Genomic DNA, 20,480 nt, shown 5'->3' with positions numbered 1-20,480 from the left:
AGGAAGCTGGAAGCAGGCATTCACACGGGAAAAGTTCATCTTTTGTCTTCTCCACTGTAAGAGGAAGCAAGGGAGTGTGAACTTTTCTCTGGTTGAAGACCAAAGGTGTGAAAACAGCTGTGTACTGCCTTTTGGTTCTGTAGAAGGTGTTTATACCCAAGGCTCTGTTGGGTTTATTTAATGGAAAACTTTCACAACAACTGTGTGAAAGTTTACATAACTCAGAATAAACTGTATCATCACAAACCAGACATACTCTTCAGTTATGCAGATATCCAACTTTTAATACAAAGATTAAAGTTTAAACTATAATTCAGATACATTCTGTTGGCACAGAAAATTAAGCTTATGCATAATTTCAATAAGGGAGATGTGTAATAAGTCATCTGTCTGCTTCCTGGTGGCTGCCAGTTTATATCTATTCATTTTCCAGCACAAACTCAGTACTGACATCATTACTTTATTCCAGTTATGCTCTTGCCTGCCTTCACCGAGCATGCCAGCCTCCACTCTGCATGCTTTAAATCTGTTGCTCTTCTGCTTCTGCCATTCTGCGTTTCAGATCCTCAGCTATGCAGCCCGCCTCCTCTCCTTTCTCCTCCTCACCGTGGTCACTCAGAACCCTGTCCCAGCCTCCATCTTCATCACTACCAGCATTTTGACTCTGGGGTGTGGCTCGTGCAAAATCCTGTCACTGCTGAGATTTCTTCTGCTATAATGGGTCATTAGAGTCTAACTGCCTAACAGTTACATTTATTTCTGTATCTCAATAAATCCTGTTCGGTTTTTCCACATGAGCTCTCCTTATTGAACTGCTTTTGTAGATAAGCTTCAAGCCAGAAAGCAACAATACGTAAACCAAAAATATTATCATCAGAAGTGAGAAAGTGTCTGGACTATCTCCAGCTGTGTTGCATGTATTAAAGATAACTTCAGACACTGTCTGGTTGTCATGTCTGAAACAGGCTGTACAGTCACACAGATAAAAGACAGCAGTCATGTTTCTTATATTACAAATCAACCAGAAAGATTATGAAGATAAAAGCTGTGAGACCCCACTAGAGAACGGATGGCTTGTTATCATTACATGAAGTGATTTAGAAATAATATGTTAGCTTTCAGGGCAGCACTCAGAGCTTTTTAAAACTGAATACCTGAGGGTCAGCACACACAGATATATAAACATACAGGTAAGAGGTTATAAAGAAGAGAGCTGTGCTGATATTTTTACAGAACAGAATTTAGTTACATTTTTATATTTACAATCAGTTTTTATTTATATAAACAAAATAAACATTACAAAACTAGAACTAAACTATATTATGTACAATATCAACAGTTTCTCCCCTATTTCCTTTTTTCTTCCACCCATCTTTGTCTCTCTGCCTCGTAGAAAGGAGACTCCTGAAACTCCTTCCAGGTCATCTCCTTGGCCATGCCCTTGTCCCTGTACAGAGAATGCACTTTTGAAGGGCAGTAGATATATTTCCCTGCCACTCCATTGTGGCTGGGTTTAACAGCAGGATGCAAGAGAACAAAAAGAGACAAAATCTGAATCAACATTTGCGATAAAAATGTTTTTTCTTCAGACAATACAAACTGTTCCGTCTGTAAATAAAAACCTTTCGTGGTTGAATGCAAAATTTGTGCCAACTGCTTAGTAGTCATGGTACATAAGAACTGCGGGCAGATTATCGACATACCTATTTAAGATATCCTGTTTATTCTTACACTAGTGGGCATTGCTCATGTTAGTGAGATATCACGACTGTCGTATAGATACGATTACTGACCATTACAACATGAATGCAATACAAATTTTAAAAAAATGCAGGTTAGGTCATTTAGCATGTCATCTCATAACAAGCCATTTATCGATTATTTAATTACACCACATTATAGTAATGTCAGTGTCACAGCAGTCAGAAACCTACCAAGTTTATTTAACAGTAAAACACGTCAATGAAACACGCAATTTATTTAAGGATCACGTTCATTAATTTTTTACCGTGCCACTTTACAACAGCGGATAAACTCCCACCGTCTTTAACCGAGCGGTGGATGCTTCGTAAATGCAATCGCAACACGTCTATTACCTGTAATATACACCTGTAAATGTATTCTGTTGGTTTACTCTTATTCCAAAGGACATTTCTTACCTTTGATCAATGAACGAGGATCGTTGAGATGTGTTGCGAGCAGTGCGTTACTTGTTTCGTCTCCCGAAAATTGTGATTTTGAAAAATTGCCGCATCTCAAACTCGCAACAGCGCCGGAAGACCGTAGTGGCCAAAAATATATTACATCCGTAGTGGTTTAGCACTACCATAGAGAATGAATGGGAAACGGTTTAGGCCGTTTAGCTAAACAATCCCAGGCTCCCGCGCGGGAGGCCCGGGTTCGATTCCCGGCCAATGCACAGTTCCTTTATGCGTGGGGCCTAGAATTGTCGCCTGCCATGCGTAAGTCTCAAAAACTGGAGGTGTTGGGCTCTATCGTCACGCGAGGCATGTTTTGATGCGCAGTTCGGCCACACATTTTAGGATCTCCTGTCACACACTTCGCCTCCAAGACGGCAGCCCATCCTGGGCTTGAAGAACTGGCAACTCTGCTTCATTTGTTGACGGCTTCAACGAATGGTCCGTTTTGGGGGGAGATGGTGCCTTGAGCCTCGCTTGATACACAGTACGTGGCAAAGGCAACCCATCCATTGTCTACCGCTTGTCCCTTTCGGGTAAGCCGGAGCTGGGTCAAAACACAGTTTCCCTGACCGGGAATCGAACCCGGGCCGCGGCGGTGAGAGCACCGAATCCTGACCACTAGACCATCAGGGAGGTGCGACAGAGGTGTCTTGATGAGTGACGCGTGGCTGTATCGGGCTACATTTTCCGTTGCGCCTCGAGAGGAGCGCTTGGGCAATGGCGCGAATTAGGTGGGAAAACTGGCACGTCCGTGAGCATTGCTGGTTCAGTGGTAGAATTCTCGCCTGCCACGCGGGAGGCCTGGGTTCGGTTCCCGGCCAATGCACAGTTCCTTTATGCGTGGGGCCTTGGGGGGCATTAAGTTTGTTCTCGGTCGTGGCCAGACGGCATCAAGATTTGGAACAAGAAGTCTGTGCAAACCAAACTTGGGTTGGACATCGTATCTGCATTAAGTCAAGATGTTGTTGAGAGGAGACTTTGGAGAGTGGCGCGAATTCGGCGGAACAATTGGCAGACTTAGAATTGTCGCCTGCCAGCGCCAGCGGGTGACTGAATATATGTTTACAGACATTGCTGGTAAACCCGTGTGTCTTATTAGTGGAGCTAATGTGGCTGTAATTAAGGAATTTAATTTAAGACGGCACTACGAGACAAAAGAAGAATGGTCCGTTTTGGGGGAAGATGGTGTCTTGAGCCTCACTTGATACACAGTACGTGGCAAAGGCAACCCATCCATTGTGTACCGCTTGTCCCTTTCGGGTTAGCCGGAGCTGGGAGATTTTTAGGATCTCCTGTGGCACTCTTCACCTCCAAAACCCGTTCAGGGCTTAAATACCTGGGGACTTGCCTTTGTTTGTCCAAGTTGAATTTTTTTTCCGTGCAGCTTCGAGAAATCGTCCATTTTCTGGTTGGCTCTCAGCCTCGTTGGCGCAGTAGGCAGCGCTTCAGTCTCATAATCTGAAGGTCGTGAGTTCGAGCCTCACACGAGGCAGGTGTTTTGGTACAGACTTGGTCCATCCATTTTGTACCACTTCTACCCATTTCGAGGACGCTGGAGCCAAAGAACCATCCGTTTGTAGTGGATTTTCAGCCTCCTCTTATGCGAGATCTAGAACAGGGATCAATGCAAATCATTCTGCCATTGCCCGTGGAAAGCCTTCCCGTCTCTTTGATTTCAAGACTCAGACGTGGCAGGCGATCCTCCCCTATGGATGCGTGCCGGCCCTCTGGAACCACTTCATCCAACTTTCACCACAATTCCTCTTTCTTTTCTCAGGTCAGAATTGCGGGGCACCACACGTTGGCTCCCAAATGACTCCTACCTGTTATTTCTTCTTGGACACTTTGTCCAGGTAGGGTTAGGAATGTCTTTGCATTGGAAGCGGATGAGCAAGGGCTGATAATTGGTTATCAGCAGCTCCCGAGCTGAGTCTCTGGAGGTTGCCTGGAGTTCCTTTGCCAACAGGGTCCATTGAGAGAGATAATTTGAAGTCATTCTTGCCTGACTGGTAAGTTGGAACAAGAAGTCTGTGCAAACCAAGCTTGGGTTGGACATCGCATCTGTATTAAGTCAAGATGTTGTTGAGAGGAGACTTTGGAGAGTGGCGCGAATTCGGCGGAACAATTGGCAGACTTGTAAGGGCTGGTGGCTCAGCAGTAGAACTGTCGCCTGCCACCCGTGAATCTCGAAATCAGAAGGTAGTGACTTGTAGCCTCACGCAAGCGATATGCTTTGATGCACAGTACGTGACAGAGTTTGTGCATCCATTTTAAGCGTCTTGAGAGGAGACTTTGGAGAGGCGCGAATTCAGCGGGACAATTGGCGGACGTGCAAGGGTTGTTAGCTCAGCGGTAGAATTGTTGCCTGCCATGCATAAGTCTCAAAAACTGGAGGTGTTGGGCTCTATCGTCACGCGAGGCATGTTTTGATGCGCAGTTCGGCCACACATTTTAGGATCTGCTGTCACACACTTCGCCTCCAAGACGGCAGCCCATCCTGGGCTTGAAGAACTGGCAACTCTGCTTCATTTGTTGACGGCTTCAACAAATGGTCCGTTTTGGGGGAAGATGGTGCCTTGAGCCTGGCTTGATACACAGTACGTGGCAAAGGCAACCCATCCATAGTCTACCGCTTGTCCCTTTCGGGTAAGCCGGAGCTGGGTCAAAACACAGTTTCCCTGACCGGGAATCGAACCCGGGCCGCGGCGGTGAGAGCGCCGAATCCTGACCACTAGACCATCAGGGAGGTGCGACAGAGGTGTCTTGATGAGTGACGCGTGGCTGTATCGGGCTACATTTTCTGTTGCGCCTCGAGAGGAGCGCTTGGGCAATGGTGCGAATTCGGTGGGAAAACTGGCACGTCTATGAGCATTGGTGGTTCAGTGGTAGAATTCTCGCCTGCCATGCGGGAGGCCCGGGTTCGATTCCCGGCCAATGCACAGTTCCTTTATGCGTGGGGGCTTGGGGGGCATTAAGTTTGTTCTCGGTCGCGGCCAGACGGCATCAAGATTTGGAACAAGAAGTCTGTGCAAACCAAACTTGGGTTGGACATCGTATCTGCATTAAGTCAAGATGTTTTTGAGAGGAGACTTTGGAGAGTGGCGCGAATTCGGCGGAACAATTGGCAGACTTAGAATTGTCGCCTGCCAGCGCCAGCGGGTGACTGAATATATGTTTACAGACATTGCTGGTAAACCCGTGTGTCTTATTAGTGGAGCTAATGTGGCTGTAATTAAGGAATTTAATTTAAGACGGCACTACGAGACAAAAGAAGAATGGTCAGTTTTGGGGGAAGATGGTGTCTTGAGCCTCACTTGATACACAGTACGTGGCAAAGGCAACCCATCCATTGTGTACCGCTTGTCCCTTTCGGGTTAGCCGGAGCTGGGAGATTTTTAGGATCTCCTGTGGCACTCTTCACCTCCAAAACCCGTTCAGGGCTTAAATACCTGGGGACTTGCCTTTGTTTGTCCAAGTTGAATTTTTTTTCCGTGCAGCTTCGAGAAATCGTCCATTTTCTGGTTGGCTCTCAGCCTCGTTGGCGCAGTAGGCAGCGCGTCAGTCTCATAATCTGAAGGTCGTGAGTTCGAGCCTCACACGAGGCAGGTGTTTTGGTACAGACTTGGTCCATCCATTTTGTACCACTTCTACCCATTTCGAGGACGCTGGAGCCAAAGAACCATCCGTTTGTAGTGGATTTTCAGCCTCCTCTTATGCGAGATCTAGAACAGGGATCAATGCAAATCATTCTGCCATTGCCCGTGGAAAGCCTTCCCGTCTCTTTGATTTCAAGACTCAGACGTGGCAGGCGATCCTCCCCTATGGATGCGTGCCGGCCCTCTGGAACCACTTCATCCAACTTTCACCACAATTCCTCTTTCCTTTCTCAGGTCAGAATTGCGGGACACCACACGTTGGCTCCCAAATTACTCCTACCTGTTATTTCTTCTTGGACACTTTGTCCAGGTAGGGTTAGGAATGTCTTTGCATTGGAAGTGGATGAGCAAGGGCTGATAATTGGTTATCAGCAGCTCCCGAGCTGAGTCTCTGGAGGTTGCCTGGAGTTCCTTTGCCAACAGGGTCCATTGAGAGAGATAATTTGAAGTCATTCTTGCCTGACTGGTAAGTTGGAACAAGAAGTCTGTGGAAACCAAGCTTGGGTTGGACATCGTATCGGCATTAAGTCAAGATGTTGTTGAGAGGAGACTTTGGAGAGTGGCGCGAATTCGGCGGAACAATTGGCAGACTTGTAAGGGCTGGTGGCTCAGCAGTAGAACTGTCGCCTGCCACCCGTGAATCTCGAAATCAGAAGGTAGTGACTTGTAGCCTCACGCAAGCGATGTGCTTTGATGCACAGTACGTGACAGAGTTTGTGCATCCATTTTAAGCGTCTTGAGAGGAGACTTTGGAGAGAGGCGCGAATTCAGCGGGACAATTGGCGGACGTGCAAGGGTTGTTAGCTCAGCGGTAGAATTGTCGCCTGCCATGCGTAAGTCTCAAAAACTGGAGGTGTTGGGCTCTATCGTCACGCGAGGCATGTTTTGATGCGCAGTTCGGCCACACATTTTAGGATCTCCTGTCACACACTTCGCCTCCAAGACGGAAGCCCATCCTGGGCTTGAAGAACTGGCAACTCTGCTTCATTTGTTGACGGCTTCAACGAATGGTCCGTTTTGGGGGGAGATGGTGCCTTGAGCCTCGCTTGATACACAGTATGTGGCAAAGGCAACCCATCCATTGTCTACCGCTTGTCCCTTTCGGGTAAGCCGGAGCTGGGTCAAAACACAGTTTCCCTGACCGGGAATCGAACCCGGGCCGCGGCGGTGACAGCACCGAATGCTGACCACTAGACCATCAGGGAGGTGCGAGAGAGGTGTCTTGATGAGTGACGCGTGGCTGTATCGGGCTACATTTTCCGTTGCGCCTCAAGAGGAGCGCTTGGGCAATGGCGCGAATTCGGTGGGAAAACTGGCACGTTCGTGAGCATTGGTGGTTCAGTGGTAGAATTCTCGCCTGCCACGCGGGAGGCCCGGGTTCGATTCCCGGCCAATGCACAGTTCCTTTATGCGTGGGGCCTTGGGGGGCATTAAGTTTGTTCTCGGTCGCTGCCAGACGGCATCAAGATTTGGAACAAGAAGTCTGTGCAAACCAAACTTGGGTTGGACATCGGATCTGCATTAAGTCAAGATGTTGTTGAGAGGAGACTTTGGAGAGTGGCGCGAATTCGGCGGAACAATTGGCAGACTTAGAATTGTCGCCTGCCATCGCCAGCGGGTGACTGAATATATGTTTGCAGACATTGCTGGTAAACCCGTGTGTCTTATTAGTGGAGCTAATGTGGCTGTAATTAAGGAATTTAATTTACAGTTTTTTCTGAATGCTTAAACCCTAACTGTGATTCTTATAGCACAATTCCTAAAACTATTAACACTTATAGCAAAACCACTCACTGAGTTTGCAAAACTAAAAGCACAAACACTGCTTTGCACTCAGTTTGCAATTTTGTAACACACACTTTGCAAAACTGTAGGCACAACTCACTGCTTACACTCAATTACCAAATTTCCAACACACTCCTAGCAAAATTATACACATGTATGGCTATCATTAACACTATTTTGCCAACTGTCTGGCACACTTTCAGATGTGAAAACTGTTTTAGATAATTAGTCCACTTTGCAATCAGCCTAAGCACTATAAACAGGCCACAGGTAAGCTGTCTATGTGGAGTACAATGGAAGGAGCAGTAAGAGTGAGAAGAGTGAGAATCAGAGGAGGCCGAGGGAGAGGACGTGGAGGTGAAGAAGTTGGAGGAAGAGGACGTGGAGGTGAAGAAGCAAGAGGGTTAGAGGAAGTTAGAGGAAGAGGACAAAGAGGAGCAAGAAGAGGACGAGGAGGGGAAAGAGGAAGGGTAAGAAGAGTAAGAAACAGAATAACTGATGACATCAGAGCTACAATGTGTGGACCATGTCATCAACCATGGGATGACCCTGAGGGAAGCTGGCCAACGGGTTCAGCCTAAACTGAGCCGCTACACTGTGGCAAGCATCATTAGGACATTTCGAAATGAGAATCGGTAAGTACTTTGTAGCACTGCCATACTCTAATGAGAAACACAACAGTACCATACATGCAAAAATACTGAAATTGTTACTTTACAGAATTGCTAGACGTCCAGATGTTGGGGGCAGAGGCAGAATGTTCAATTGACATCTGTACACAGAGAAAGCAAAAGCCAGATGTGTTTTGTATTCATACCATCAGTGTGCAGTTGGCGCATTGTGTGCTTAGTAGATGATGGCTTGTGTGTACTGTTTGATACGAAAACACCATTTTTACGAAGGTGTGAAGAGTTAATCTAGCTGTGTTCGCTTTTGCAAGAGAACTACAATGTTTTGATAATTGGGTGACAGGTTTTCTTATTTGTGTGTAGAGTTTTGCAAAAATAGCCAATAGTTACAAAAAATGTGCTTAAGCAATCAGAAAAAACTGTAAGACGGCACTACGAGACAAAAGAAGAATGGTCCGTTTTGGGGGAAGATGGTGTCTTGAGCCTCACTTGATACACAGTACGTGGCAAAGGCAACCCATCCATTGTGTACCGCTTGTCCCTTTCGGGTTAGCCGGAGCTGGGAGATTTTTAGGATCTCCTGTGGCACTCTTCACCTCCAAAACCCGTTCAGGGCTTAAATACCTGGGGACTTGCCTTTGTTTGTCCAAGTTGAATTTTTTTTCCGTGCAGCTTCGAGAAATCGTCCATTTTCTGGTTGGTGCTCAGCCTCGTTGGCGCAGTAGGCAGCGCGTCAGTCTCATAATCTGAAGGTCGTGAGTTCGAGCCTCACACGAGGCAGGTGTTTTGGTACAGACTTGGTCCATCCATTTTGTACCACTTCTACCCATTTCGAGGACGCTGGAGCCAAAGAACCATCCGTTTGTAGTGGATTTTCAGCCTCCTCTTATGCGAGATCTAGAACAGGGATCAATGCAAATCATTCTGCCATTGCCCGTGGACAGCCTTCCCGTCTCTTTGATTTCAAGACTCAGACGTGGCAGGCGATCCTCCCCTATGGATGCGTGCCGGCCCTCTGGAACCACTTCATCCAACTTTCACCACAATTCCTCTTTCTTTTCTCAGGTCAGAATTGTGGGGCACCACACGTTGGCTCCCAAATGACTCCTACCTGTTATTTCTTCTTGGACACTTTGTCCAGGTAGGGTTAGGAATGTCTTTGCATTGGAAGCGGATGAGCAAGGGCTGATAATTGGTTATCAGCAGCTCCCGAGCTGAGTCTCTGGAGGTTGCCTGGAGTTCCTTTGCCAACAGGGTCCATTGAGAGAGATAATTTGAAGTCATTCTTGCCTGACTGGTAAGTTGGAACAAGAAGTCTGTGCAAACCAAGCTTGGGTTGGACATCGCATCTGCATTAAGTCAAGATGTTGTTGAGAGGAGACTTTGGAGAGTGGCGCGAATTCGGCGGAACAATTGGCAGACTTGTAAGGGCTGGTGGCTCAGCAGTAGAACTGTCACCTGCCACCCGTGAATCTCGAAATCAGAAGGTAGTGACTTGTAGCCTCACGCAAGCGATGTGCTTTGATGCACACTACGTGACAGAGTTTGTGCATCCATTTTAAGCGTCTTGAGAGGAGACTTTGGAGAGAGGCGCGAATTCAGCGGGACAATTGGCGGACGTGCAAGGGTTGTTAGCTCAGCGGTAGAATTGTCGCCTGCCATGCGTAAGTCTCAAAAACTGGAGGTGTTGGGCTCTATCGTCACGCGAGGCATGTTTTGATGCTGCAGTTCGGCCACACATTTTACGGATCTCCTGTCACACACTTCGCCTCCAAGACGGCAGCCCATCCTGGGCTTGAAGAACTGGCAACTCTGCTTCATTTGTTGACGGCTTCAACGAATGGTCCGTTTTGGGGGGAGATGGTGCCTTGAGCCTCGCTTGATACACAGTACGTGGCAAAGGCAACCCATCCATTGTCTACCGCTTGTCCCTTTCGGGTAAGCCGGAGCTGGGTCAAAACACAGTTTCCCTGACCGGGAATCGAACCCGGGCCGCGGCGGTGAGAGCGCCGAATCCTGACCACTAGACCATCAGGGAGGTGCGACAGAGGTGTCTTGATGAGTGACGCGTGGCTGTATCGGGCTACATTTTCCGTTGCGCCTCGAGAGGAGCGCTTGGGCAATGGCGCGAATTCGGTGGGAAAACTGACACGTCCGTGAGCATTGGTGGTTCAGTGGTAGAATTCTCGCCTGCCACGCGGGAGGCCCGGGTTCGATTCCCGGCCAATGCACAGTTCCTTTATGCGTGGGGCCTTGGGGGGCATTAAGTTTGTTCTCGGTCGCGGCCAGATGGCATCAGGATTTGGAACAAGAAGTCTGTGCAAACCAAACTTGGGTTGGACATCGTATCTGCATTAAGTCAAGATGTTGTTGAGAGGAGACTTTGGAGAGTGGCGCGAATTCGGCGGAACAATTGGCAGACTTAGAATTGTCGCCTGCCAGCGCCAGCGGGTGACTGAATATATGTTTACAGACATTGCTGGTAAACCCGTGTGTCTTATTAGTGGAGCTAATGTGGCTGTAATTAAGGAATTTAATTTAAGACGGCACTACGAGACAAAAGAAGAATGGTCCGTTTTGGGGGAAGATGGTGTCTTGAGCCTCACTTGATACACAGTACGTGGCAAAGGCAACCCATCCATTGTGTACCGCTTGTCCCTTTCGGGTTAGCCGGAGCTGGGAGATTTTTAGGATCTCCTGTGGCACTCTTCACCTCCAAAACCCGTTCAGGGCTTAAATACCTGGGGACTTGCCTTTGTTTGTCCAAGTTGAATTTTTTTTCCGTGCAGCTTCGAGAAATCGTCCATTTTCTGGTTGGCTCTCAGCCTCGTTGGCGCAGTAGGCAGCGCGTCAGTCTCATAATCTGAAGGTCGTGAGTTCGAGCCTCACACGAGGCAGGTCGTTTGGTACAGACTTGGTCCATCCATTTTGTACCACTTCTACCCATTTCAAGGACGCTGGAGCCAAAGAACCATCCGTTTGTAGTGGATTTTCAGCCTCCTCTTATGCGAGATCTAGAACAGGGATCAATGCAAATCATTCTGCCATTGCCCGTGGACAGCCTTCCCGTCTCTTTGATTTCAAGACTCAGACGTGGCAGGCGATCCTCCCCTATGGATGCGTGCCGGCCCTCTGGAACCACTTCATCCAACTTTCACCACAATTCCTCTTTCTTTTCTCAGGTCAGAATTGTGGGGCACCACACGTTGGCTCCCAAATGACTCCTACCTGTTATTTCTTCTTGGACACTTTGTCCAGGTAGGGTTAGGAATGTCTTTGCATTGGAAGCGGATGAGCAAGGGCTGATAATTGGTTATCAGCAGCTCCCGAGCTGAGTCTCTGGAGGTTGCCTGGAGTTCCTTTGCCAACAGGGTCCATTGAGAGAGATAATTTGAAGTCATTCTTGCCTGACTGGTAAGTTGGAACAAGAAGTCTGTGCAAACCAAGCTTGGGTTGGACATCGCATCTGCATTAAGTCAAGATGTTGTTGAGAGGAGACTTTGGAGAGTGGCGCGAATTCGGCGGAACAATTGGCAGACTTGTAAGGGCTGGTGGCTCAGCAGTAGAACTGTCACCTGCCACCCGTGAATCTCGAAATCAGAAGGTAGTGACTTGTAGCCTCACGCAAGCGATGTGCTTTGATGCACAGTACGTGACAGAGTTTGTGCATCCATTTTAAGCGTCTTGAGAGGAGACTTTGGAGAGGCGCGAATTCAGCGGGACAATTGGTGGACGTGCAAGGGTTGTTAGCTCAGCGGTAGAATTGTCGCCTGCCATGCGTAAGTCTCAAAAACTGGAGGTGTTGGGCTCTATCGTCACGCGAGGCATGTTTTGATGCGCAGTTCGGCCACACATTTTAGGATCTCCTGTCACACACTTCGCCTCCAAGACGGCAGCCCTTCCTGGGCTTGAAGAACTGGCAACTCTGCTTCATTTGTTGACGGCTTCAACGAATGGTCCGTTTTGGGGGGAGATGGTGCCTTGAGCCTCGCTTGATACACAGTACGTGGCAAAGGCAACCCATCCATTGTCTACCGCTTGTCCCTTTCGGGTAAGCCGGAGGTGGGTCAAAACACAGTTTCCCTGACCGGGAATCGAACCCGGGCCGCGGCGGTGAGAGCGCCGAATCCTGACCACTAGACCATCAGGGAGGTGCGACAGAGGTGTCTTGATGAGTGACGCGTGGCTGTATCGGGCTACATTTTCCGTTGCGCCTCGAGAGGAGCGCTTGGGCAATGGCGCGAATTCGGTGGGAAAACTAGCACGTCTGTGAGCGTTGGTGGTTCAGTGGTAGAATTCTCGCCTGCCACGCGGGAGGCCTGGGTTCGATTCCCGGCCAATGCACTGTTCCTTTATGCGTGGGGCATTAAGTTTGTTCTCGGTCGCGGCCAGACGGCATCAAGATTTGGAACAAGAAGTCTGTGCAAACCAAACTTGGGTTGGACATCGTATCTGCATTAAGTCAAGATGTTGTTGAGAGGAGACTTTGGAGAGTGGCGCGAATTCGGAGGAACAATTGGCAGACTTAGAATTGTCGCCTGCCAGTGCCAGCGGGTGACTCAATATATGTTTACAGACATTGCTGGTAAACCCGTGTGTCTTATTAGTGGAGCTAATGTGGCTGTAATTAAGGAATTTAATTTAAGACGGCACTACGAGACAAAAGAAGAATGGTCCGTTTTGGGGGAAGATGGTGTCTTGAGCCTCACTTGATACACAGTACGTGGCAAAGGCAACCCATCCATTGTGTACCGCTTGTCCCTTTCGGGTTAGCCGGAGCTGGGAGATTTTTAGGATCTCCTGTGGCACTCTTCACCTCCAAAACCCGTTCAGGGCTTAAATACCTGGGGACTTGCCTTTGTTTGTCCAAGTTGAATTTTTTTTCCGTGCAGCTTCGAGAAATCGTCCATTTTCTGGTTGGCTCTCAGCCTCGTTGGAGCAGTAGGCAGCACGTCAGTCTCATAATCTGAAGGTCGTGAGTTCGAGCCTCACACGAGGCAGGTGTTTTGGTACAGACTTGGTCCATCCATTTTGTACCACTTCTACCCATTTCGAGGACGCTGGAGCCAAAGAACCATCCGTTTGTAGTGGATTTTCAGCCTCCTCTTATGCGAGATCTAGAACAGGGATCAATGCAAATCATTCTGCCATTGCCCGTGGAAAGCCTTCCCGTCTCTTTGATTTCAAGACTCAGACGTGGCAGGCGATCCTCCCCTATGGATGCGTGCCGGCCCTCTGGAACCACTTCATCCAACTTTCACCACAATTCCTCTTTCTTTTCTCAGGTCAGAATTGCGGGGCACCACACGTTGGCTCCCAAATGACTCCTACCTGTTATTTCTTCTTGGACACTTTGTCCAGGTAGGGTTAGGAATGTCTTTGCATTGGAAGCGGATGAGCAAGGGCTGATAATTGGTTATCAGCAGCTCCCGAGCTGAGTCTCTGGAGGTTGCCTGGAGTTCCTTTGCCAACAGGGTCCATTGAGAGAGATAATTTGAAGTCATTCTTGCCTGACTGGTAAGTTGGAACAAGAAGTCTGTGCAAACCAAGCTTGGGTTGGACATCGCATCTGCATTAAGTCAAGATGTTGTTGAGAGGAGACTTTGGAGAGTGGCGCGAATTCGGCGGAACAATTGGCAGACTTGTAAGGGCTGGTGGCTCAGCAGTAGAACTGTCGCCTGCCACCCGTGAATCTCGAAATCAGAAGGTAGTGACTTGTAGCCTCACGCAAGCGATATGCTTTGATGCACAGTACGTGACAGAGTTTGTGCATCCATTTTAAGCGTCTTGAGAGGAGACTTTGGAGAGGCGCGAATTCAGCGGGACAATTGGCGGACGTGCAAGGGTTGTTAGCTCAGCGGTAGAATTGTTGCCTGCCATGCGTAAGTCTCAAAAGCTGGAGGTGTTGGGCTCTATCGTCACGCGAGGCATGTTTTGATGCGCAGTTCGGCCACACATTTTAGGATCTGCTGTCACACACTTCGCCTCCAAGACGGCAGCCCATCCTGGGCTTGAAGAACTGGCAACTCTGCTTCATTTGTTGACGGCTTCAACGAATGGTCCGTTTTGGGGGGAGATGGTGCCTTGAGCCTCGCTTGATACACAGTACGTGGCAAAGGCAACCCATCCATTGTCTACCGCTTGTCCCTTTCGGGTAAGCCGGAGCTGGGTCAAAACACAGTTTCCCTGACCGGGAATCGAACCCGGGCCGCGGCGGTGAGAGCGCCGAATCCTGACGACTAGACCATCTGGGAGGTGCGACAGAGGCGTCTTGATGAGTGACGCGTGGCTGTATCGGGCTACATTTTCCATTGCGCCTCGAGAGGAGCGCTTGGGCAATGGCGCGAATTCGGTGGGAAAACTGGCACGTCCGTGAGCATTGGTGGTTCAGTGGTAGAATTCTCGCCTGCCACGCGGGAGGCCCGGGTTCGATTCCCGGCCAATGCACAGTTCCTTTATGCGTGGGGCATTAAGTTTGTTCTCGGTCGCTGCCAGACGGCATCAAGATTTGGAACAAGAAGTCTGTGCAAACCAAACTTGGGTTAGACATCGTATCTGCATTAAGTTAGATGTTGTTGAGAGGAGACTTTGGAGAGTGGCGCGAATTCGGCGGAACAATTGGCAGACTTAGAATTGTCGCCTGCCAGCGCCAGCGGGTGACTGAATATATGTTTACAGACATTGCTGGTAAACCCGTGTGTCTTATTAGTGGAGCTAATGTGGCTGTAATTAAGGAATTTAATTTAAGACGGCACTACGAGACAAAAGAAGAATGGTCCGTTTTGGGGGAAGATGGTGTCTTGAGCCTCACTTGATACACAGTACGTGGCAAAGGCAACCCATCCATTGTGTACTGCTTGTCCCTTTCGGGTTAGCCGGAGATGGGAGATTTTTAGGATCTCCTGTGGCACTCTTCACCTCCAAAACCCGTTCAGGGCTTAAATACCTGGGGACTTGCCTTTGTTTGTCCAAGTTGAATTTTTTTTCCGTGCAGCTTCGAGAAATCGTCCATTTTCTGGTTGGCTCTCAGCCTCGTTGGCGCAGTAGGCAGCGCGTCAATCTCATAATCTGAAGGTCGTGAGTTCGAGCCTCACACGAGGCAGGTGTTTTGGTACAGACTTGGTCCATCCATTTTGTACCACTTCTACCCATTTCGCGGACGCTGGAGCCAAAGAACCATCCGTTTGTAGTGGATTTTCAGCCTCCTCTTATGCGAGATCTAGAACAGGGATCAATGCAAATCATTCTGCCATTGCCCGTGGAAAGCCTTCCCGTCTCTTTGATTTCAAGACTCAGACGTGGCAGGCGATCCTCCCCTATGGATGCGTGCCGGCCCTCTGGAACCACTTCATCCAACTTTCACCACAATTCCTCTTTCTTTTCTCAGGTCAGAATTGCGGGGCACCACACGTTGGCTCCCAAATGACTCCTACCTGTTATTTCTTCTTGGACACTTTGTCCAGGTAGGGTTAGGAATGTCTTTGCATTGGAAGTGGATGAGCAAGGGCTGATAATTGGTTATCAGCAGCTCCCGAGCTGAGTCTCTGGAGGTTGCCTGGAGTTCCTTTGCCAACAGGGTCCATTGAGAGAGATAATTTGAAGTCATTCTTGCCTGACTGGTAAGTTGGAACAAGAAGTCTGTGGAAACCAAGCTTGGGTTGGACATCGCATCGGCATTAAGTCAAGATGTTGTTGAGAGGAGACTTTGGAGAGTGGCGCGAATTCGGCGGAACAATTGGCAGACTTGTAAGGGCTGGTGGCTCAGCAGTAGAACTGTCGCCTGCCACCCGTGAATCTCGAAATCAGAAGGTAGTGACTTGTAGCCTCACGCAAGCGATGTGCTTTGATGCACAGTACGTGACAGAGTTTGTGCATCCATTTTAAGCGTCTTGAGAGGAGACTTTGGAGAGGCGCGAATTCAGCGGGACAATTGGCGGACGTGCAAGGGTTGTTAGCTCAGCGGTAGAATTGTCGCCTGCCATGCGTAAGTCTCAAAAACTGGAGGTGTTGGGCTCTATCGTCACGCGAGGCATGTTTTGATGCGCAGTTCGGCCACACATTTTACGATCTCCTGTCACACACTTCGCCTCCAAGACGGCAGCCCATCCTGGGCTTGAAGAACTGGCAACTCTGCTTCATTTGTTGACGGCTTCAACGAATGGTCCGTTTTGGGGGGAGATGGTGCCTTGAGCCTCGCTTGATACACAGTACGTGGCAAAGGCAACCCATCCATTGTCTACCGCTTGTCCCTTTCGGGTAAGCCGGAGCTGGGTCAAAACACAGTTTCCCTGACCAGGAATCGAACCCGGGCCGCGGCGGTGAGAGCGCCGAATCCTGACCACTAGACTATCAGGGAGGTGCGACAGAGGTGTCTTGATGAGTGACGCGTGGCTGTATCGGGCTACATTTTCCGTTGCGCCTCGAGAGGAGCGCTTGGGCAATGGCGCGAATTCGGTGGGAAAACTGGCACATCCATGAGCATTGGTGGTTCAGTGGTAGAATTCTCGCCTGCCACGCGGGAGGCCCGGGTTCGATTCCCGGCCAATGCACAGTTCCTTTATGCGTGGGGCCTTGGGGGGCATTAAGTTTGTTCTCGGTCGCGGCCAGACGGCATCAAGATTTGGAACAAGAAGTCTGTGCAAACCAAACTTGGGTTGGACATCGTATCTGCATTAAGTCAAGATGTTGTTGAGAGGAGACTTTGGAGAGTGGCGCGAGTTCAGCGGAACAATTGGCAGACTTAGAATTGTCGCCTGCCAGCGCCAGCGGGTGACTGAATATATGTTTACAGACATTGCTGGTAAACCCGTGTGTCTTATTAGTGGAGCTAATGTGGCTGTAATTAAGGAATTTAATTTAAGACGGCACTACGAGACAAAAGAAGAATGGTCCGTTTTGGGGGAAGATGGTGTCTTGAGCCTCACTTGATACACAGTACGTGGCAAAGGCAACCCATCCATTGTGTACCGCTTGTCCCTTTCGGGTTAGCCGGAGCTGGGAGATTTTTAGGATCTCCTGTGGCACTCTTCACCTCCAAAACCCGTTCAGGGCTTAAATACCTGGGGACTTGCCTTTGTTTGTCCAAGTTGAATTTTTTTTCCGTGCAGCTTCGAGAAATCGTCCATTTTCTGGTTGGCTCTCAGCCTCGTTGGCGCAGTAGGCAGCGCGTCAGTCTCATAATCTGAAGGTCGTGAGTTCGAGCCTCACACGAGGCAGGTGTTTTGGTACAGACTTGGTCCATCCATTTTGTACCACTTCTACCCATTTCGAGGACGCTGGAGCCAAAGAACCATCCGTTTGTAGTGGATTTTCAGCCTCCTCTTATGCGAGATCTAGAACAGGGATCAATGCAAATCATTCTGCCATTGCCCGTGGAAAGCCTTCCCGTCTCTTTGATTTCAAGACTCAGACGTGGCAGGCGATCCTCCCCTATGGATGCGTGCCGGCCCTCTGGAACCACTTCATCCAACTTTCACCACAATTCCTCTTTCTTTTCTCAGGTCAGAATTGCGGGGCACCACACGTTGGCTCCCAAATGACTCCTACCTGTTATTTCTTCTTGGACACTTTGTCCAGGTAGGGTTAGGAATGTCTTTGCATTGGAAGTGGATGAGCAAGGGCTGATAATTGGTTATCAGCAGCTCCCGAGCTGAGTCTCTGGAGGTTGCCTGGAGTTCCTTTGCCAACAGGGTCCATTGAGAGAGATAATTTGAAGTCATTCTTGCCTGACTGGTAAGTTGGAACAAGAAGTCTGTGGCAAACCAAGCTTGGGTTGGACATCGCATCTGCATTAAGTCAAGATGTTGTTGAGAGGAGACTTTGGAGAGTGGCGCGAATTCGGCGGAACAATTGGCAGACTTGTAAGGGCTGGTGGCTCAGCAGTAGAACTGTCGCCTGCCACCCGTGAATCTCGAAATCAGAAGGTAGTGACTTGTAGCCTCACGCAAGCGATGTGCTTTGATGCACAGTACGTGACAGAGTTTGTGCATCCATTTTAAGCGTCTTGAGAGGAGACTTTGGAGAGAGGCGCGAATTCAGCGGGACAATTGGCGGACGTGCAAGGGTTGTTAGCTCAGCGGTAGAATTGTCGCCTGCCATGCGTAAGTCTCAAAAACTGGAGGTGTTGGGCTCTATCGTCACGCGAGGCATGTTTTGATGCGCAGTTCGGCCACACATTTTAGGATCTCCTGTCACACACTTCGCCTCCAAGACGGCAGCCCATCCTGGGCTTGAAGAACTGGCAACTCTGCTTCATTTGTTGACGGCTTCAACGAATGGTCCGTTTTGGGGGGAGATGGTGCCTTGAGCCTCGCTTGATACACAGTACGTGGCAAAGGCAACCCATCCATTGTCTACCGCTTGTCCCTTTCGGGTAAGCCGGAGCTGGGTCAAAACACAGTTTCCCTGACCGGGAATCGAACCCGGGCCGCGGCGGTGAGAGCGCCGAATCCTGACCACTAGACCATCAGGGAGGTGTGACAGAGGTGTCTTGATGAGTGACGCGTGGCTGTATCGGGCTACATTTTCCGTTGCGCCTCGAGAGGAGCGCTTGGGCAATGGCGCGAATTCGGTGGGAAAACTGGCACGTCGTGAGCATTGGTGGTTCAGTGGTAGAATTCTCGCCTGCCACGCGGGAGGCCCGGGTTCGATTCCCGGCCAATGCACAGTTCCTTTATGCGTGGGGCCTTGGGGGGCATTAAGTTTGTTCTCGGTCGCGGCCAGACGGCATCAAGATTTGGAACAAGAAGTCTGTGCAAACCAAACTTGGGTTGGACATCGTATCTGCATTAAGTCAAGATGTTGTTGAGAGGAGACTTTGGAGAGTGGCGCGAATTCGGCGGAACAATTGGCAGACTTAGAATTGTCGCCTGCCAGCGCCAGCGGGTGACTGAATATATGTTTGCAGACATTGCTGGTAAACCCGTGTGTCTTATTAGTGGAGCTAATGTGGCTGTAATTAAGGAATTTAATTTAAGACGGCACTACGAGACAAAAGAAGAATGGTCCGTTTTGGGGGAAGATGGTGTCTTGAGCCTCACTTGATACACAGTACGTGGCAAAGGCAACCCATCCATTGTGTACCGCTTGTCCCTTTCGGGTTAGCCGGAGCTGGGAGATTTTTAGGATCTCCTGTGGCACTCTTCACCTCCAAAACCCGTTCAGGGCTTAAATACCTGGGGACTTGCCTTTGTTTGTCCAAGTTGAATTTTTTTTCCGTGCAGCTTCGAGAAATCGTCCATTTTCTGGTTGGCTCTCAGCCTCGTTGGCGCAGTAGGCAGTGCGTCAGTCTCATAATCTGAAGGTCGTGAGTTCGAGCCTCACACGAGGCAGGTGTTTTGGTACAGACTTGGTCCATCCATTTTGTACCACTTCTACCCATTTCGAGGACGCTGGAGCCAAAGAACCATCCGTTTGTAGTGGATTTTCAGCCTCCTCTTATGCGAGATCTAGAACAGGGATCAATGCAAATCATTCTGCCATTGCCCGTGGAAAGCCTTCCCGTCTCTTTGATTTCAAGACTCAGATGTGGCAGGCGATCCTCCCCTATGGATGCGTGCCGGCCCTCTGGAACCACTTCATCCAACTTTCACCACAATTCCTCTTTCTTTTCTCAGGTCAGAATCGCGGGGCACCACACGTTGGCTCCCAAATGACTCCTACCTGTTATTTCTTCTTGGACACTTTGTCCAGGTAGGGTTAGGAATGTCTTTGCATTGGAAGTGGATGAGCAAGGGCTGATAATTGGTTATCAGCAGCTCCCGAGCTGAGTCTCTGGAGGTTGCCTGGAGTTCCTTTGCCAACAGGGTCCATTGAGAGAGATAATTTGAAGTCATTCTTGCCTGACTGGTAAGTTGGAACAAGAAGTCTGTGCAAACCAAGCTTGGGTTGGACATCGCATCGGCATTAAGTCAAGATGTTGTTGAGAGGAGACTTTGGAGAGTGGCGCGAATTCGGCGGAACAATTGGCAGACTTGTAAGGGCTGGTGGCTCAGCAGTAGAACTGTCGCCTGCCACCCGTGAATCTCGAAATCAGAAGGTAGTGACTTGTAGCCTCACGCAAGCGATGTGCTTTGATGCACAGTACGTGACAGAGTTTGTGCATCCATTTTAAGCGTCTTGAGAGGAGACTTTGGAGAGAGGCGCGAATTCAGCGGGACAATTGGCGGACGTGCAAGGGTTGTTAGCTCAGTGGTAGAATTGTCGCCTGC

General features: G+C 49.2%; 24 non-coding genes across 24 annotated transcripts; 16 read left to right on the top strand and 8 right to left on the bottom strand.

The window, feature by feature from the left end:
- Positions 1 to 2,762: 2,762 nt before the first annotated feature.
- On the bottom strand, positions 2,763 to 2,834 carry trnae-cuc (transfer RNA glutamic acid (anticodon CUC)). The gene has a single exon. It is a non-coding gene; the product is annotated as a tRNA-Glu (tRNA).
- Positions 2,835 to 2,956: 122 nt separating this feature from the next.
- On the top strand, positions 2,957 to 3,027 carry trnag-gcc (transfer RNA glycine (anticodon GCC)). The gene has a single exon. It is a non-coding gene; the product is annotated as a tRNA-Gly (tRNA).
- Positions 3,028 to 3,620: 593 nt separating this feature from the next.
- Positions 3,621 to 3,693, top strand: trnam-cau (transfer RNA methionine (anticodon CAU)). The gene has a single exon. It is a non-coding gene; the product is annotated as a tRNA-Met (tRNA).
- A 1,182-nt stretch (positions 3,694 to 4,875) lies between these two features.
- trnae-cuc (transfer RNA glutamic acid (anticodon CUC)) lies at positions 4,876 to 4,947 on the bottom strand. Its single transcript has one exon. It is a non-coding gene; the product is annotated as a tRNA-Glu (tRNA).
- Positions 4,948 to 5,069: 122 nt separating this feature from the next.
- On the top strand, positions 5,070 to 5,140 carry trnag-gcc (transfer RNA glycine (anticodon GCC)). Its single transcript has one exon. It is a non-coding gene; the product is annotated as a tRNA-Gly (tRNA).
- A 593-nt stretch (positions 5,141 to 5,733) lies between these two features.
- Positions 5,734 to 5,806, top strand: trnam-cau (transfer RNA methionine (anticodon CAU)). Its single transcript has one exon. It is a non-coding gene; the product is annotated as a tRNA-Met (tRNA).
- A 1,184-nt stretch (positions 5,807 to 6,990) lies between these two features.
- Positions 6,991 to 7,062, bottom strand: trnad-guc (transfer RNA aspartic acid (anticodon GUC)). Its single transcript has one exon. It is a non-coding gene; the product is annotated as a tRNA-Asp (tRNA).
- A 122-nt stretch (positions 7,063 to 7,184) lies between these two features.
- trnag-gcc (transfer RNA glycine (anticodon GCC)) lies at positions 7,185 to 7,255 on the top strand. Its single transcript has one exon. It is a non-coding gene; the product is annotated as a tRNA-Gly (tRNA).
- Positions 7,256 to 8,978: 1,723 nt separating this feature from the next.
- trnam-cau (transfer RNA methionine (anticodon CAU)) lies at positions 8,979 to 9,051 on the top strand. Its single transcript has one exon. It is a non-coding gene; the product is annotated as a tRNA-Met (tRNA).
- A 1,186-nt stretch (positions 9,052 to 10,237) lies between these two features.
- On the bottom strand, positions 10,238 to 10,309 carry trnae-cuc (transfer RNA glutamic acid (anticodon CUC)). The gene has a single exon. It is a non-coding gene; the product is annotated as a tRNA-Glu (tRNA).
- Positions 10,310 to 10,431: 122 nt separating this feature from the next.
- On the top strand, positions 10,432 to 10,502 carry trnag-gcc (transfer RNA glycine (anticodon GCC)). Its single transcript has one exon. It is a non-coding gene; the product is annotated as a tRNA-Gly (tRNA).
- A 593-nt stretch (positions 10,503 to 11,095) lies between these two features.
- On the top strand, positions 11,096 to 11,168 carry trnam-cau (transfer RNA methionine (anticodon CAU)). Its single transcript has one exon. It is a non-coding gene; the product is annotated as a tRNA-Met (tRNA).
- Positions 11,169 to 12,350: 1,182 nt separating this feature from the next.
- trnae-cuc (transfer RNA glutamic acid (anticodon CUC)) lies at positions 12,351 to 12,422 on the bottom strand. Its single transcript has one exon. It is a non-coding gene; the product is annotated as a tRNA-Glu (tRNA).
- Positions 12,423 to 12,544: 122 nt separating this feature from the next.
- On the top strand, positions 12,545 to 12,615 carry trnag-gcc (transfer RNA glycine (anticodon GCC)). Its single transcript has one exon. It is a non-coding gene; the product is annotated as a tRNA-Gly (tRNA).
- A 583-nt stretch (positions 12,616 to 13,198) lies between these two features.
- On the top strand, positions 13,199 to 13,271 carry trnam-cau (transfer RNA methionine (anticodon CAU)). The gene has a single exon. It is a non-coding gene; the product is annotated as a tRNA-Met (tRNA).
- A 1,182-nt stretch (positions 13,272 to 14,453) lies between these two features.
- Positions 14,454 to 14,525, bottom strand: trnae-cuc (transfer RNA glutamic acid (anticodon CUC)). Its single transcript has one exon. It is a non-coding gene; the product is annotated as a tRNA-Glu (tRNA).
- A 122-nt stretch (positions 14,526 to 14,647) lies between these two features.
- trnag-gcc (transfer RNA glycine (anticodon GCC)) lies at positions 14,648 to 14,718 on the top strand. The gene has a single exon. It is a non-coding gene; the product is annotated as a tRNA-Gly (tRNA).
- Positions 14,719 to 15,300: 582 nt separating this feature from the next.
- Positions 15,301 to 15,373, top strand: trnam-cau (transfer RNA methionine (anticodon CAU)). The gene has a single exon. It is a non-coding gene; the product is annotated as a tRNA-Met (tRNA).
- Positions 15,374 to 16,555: 1,182 nt separating this feature from the next.
- On the bottom strand, positions 16,556 to 16,627 carry trnae-cuc (transfer RNA glutamic acid (anticodon CUC)). The gene has a single exon. It is a non-coding gene; the product is annotated as a tRNA-Glu (tRNA).
- A 122-nt stretch (positions 16,628 to 16,749) lies between these two features.
- Positions 16,750 to 16,820, top strand: trnag-gcc (transfer RNA glycine (anticodon GCC)). Its single transcript has one exon. It is a non-coding gene; the product is annotated as a tRNA-Gly (tRNA).
- Positions 16,821 to 17,413: 593 nt separating this feature from the next.
- On the top strand, positions 17,414 to 17,486 carry trnam-cau (transfer RNA methionine (anticodon CAU)). Its single transcript has one exon. It is a non-coding gene; the product is annotated as a tRNA-Met (tRNA).
- Positions 17,487 to 18,671: 1,185 nt separating this feature from the next.
- Positions 18,672 to 18,743, bottom strand: trnae-cuc (transfer RNA glutamic acid (anticodon CUC)). Its single transcript has one exon. It is a non-coding gene; the product is annotated as a tRNA-Glu (tRNA).
- A 121-nt stretch (positions 18,744 to 18,864) lies between these two features.
- Positions 18,865 to 18,935, top strand: trnag-gcc (transfer RNA glycine (anticodon GCC)). The gene has a single exon. It is a non-coding gene; the product is annotated as a tRNA-Gly (tRNA).
- Positions 18,936 to 19,528: 593 nt separating this feature from the next.
- Positions 19,529 to 19,601, top strand: trnam-cau (transfer RNA methionine (anticodon CAU)). The gene has a single exon. It is a non-coding gene; the product is annotated as a tRNA-Met (tRNA).
- The last annotated feature ends 879 nt before the right edge of the window (positions 19,602 to 20,480 follow it).

Source organism: Neolamprologus multifasciatus, chromosome 23, assembly GCF_963576455.1.
Source record: "Neolamprologus multifasciatus chromosome 23, fNeoMul1.2, whole genome shotgun sequence".
Classification (NCBI taxonomy): Eukaryota; Metazoa; Chordata; class Actinopteri; order Cichliformes; family Cichlidae; genus Neolamprologus; species Neolamprologus multifasciatus.
This window is presented reverse-complemented; position numbering and strand designations above follow the sequence as displayed.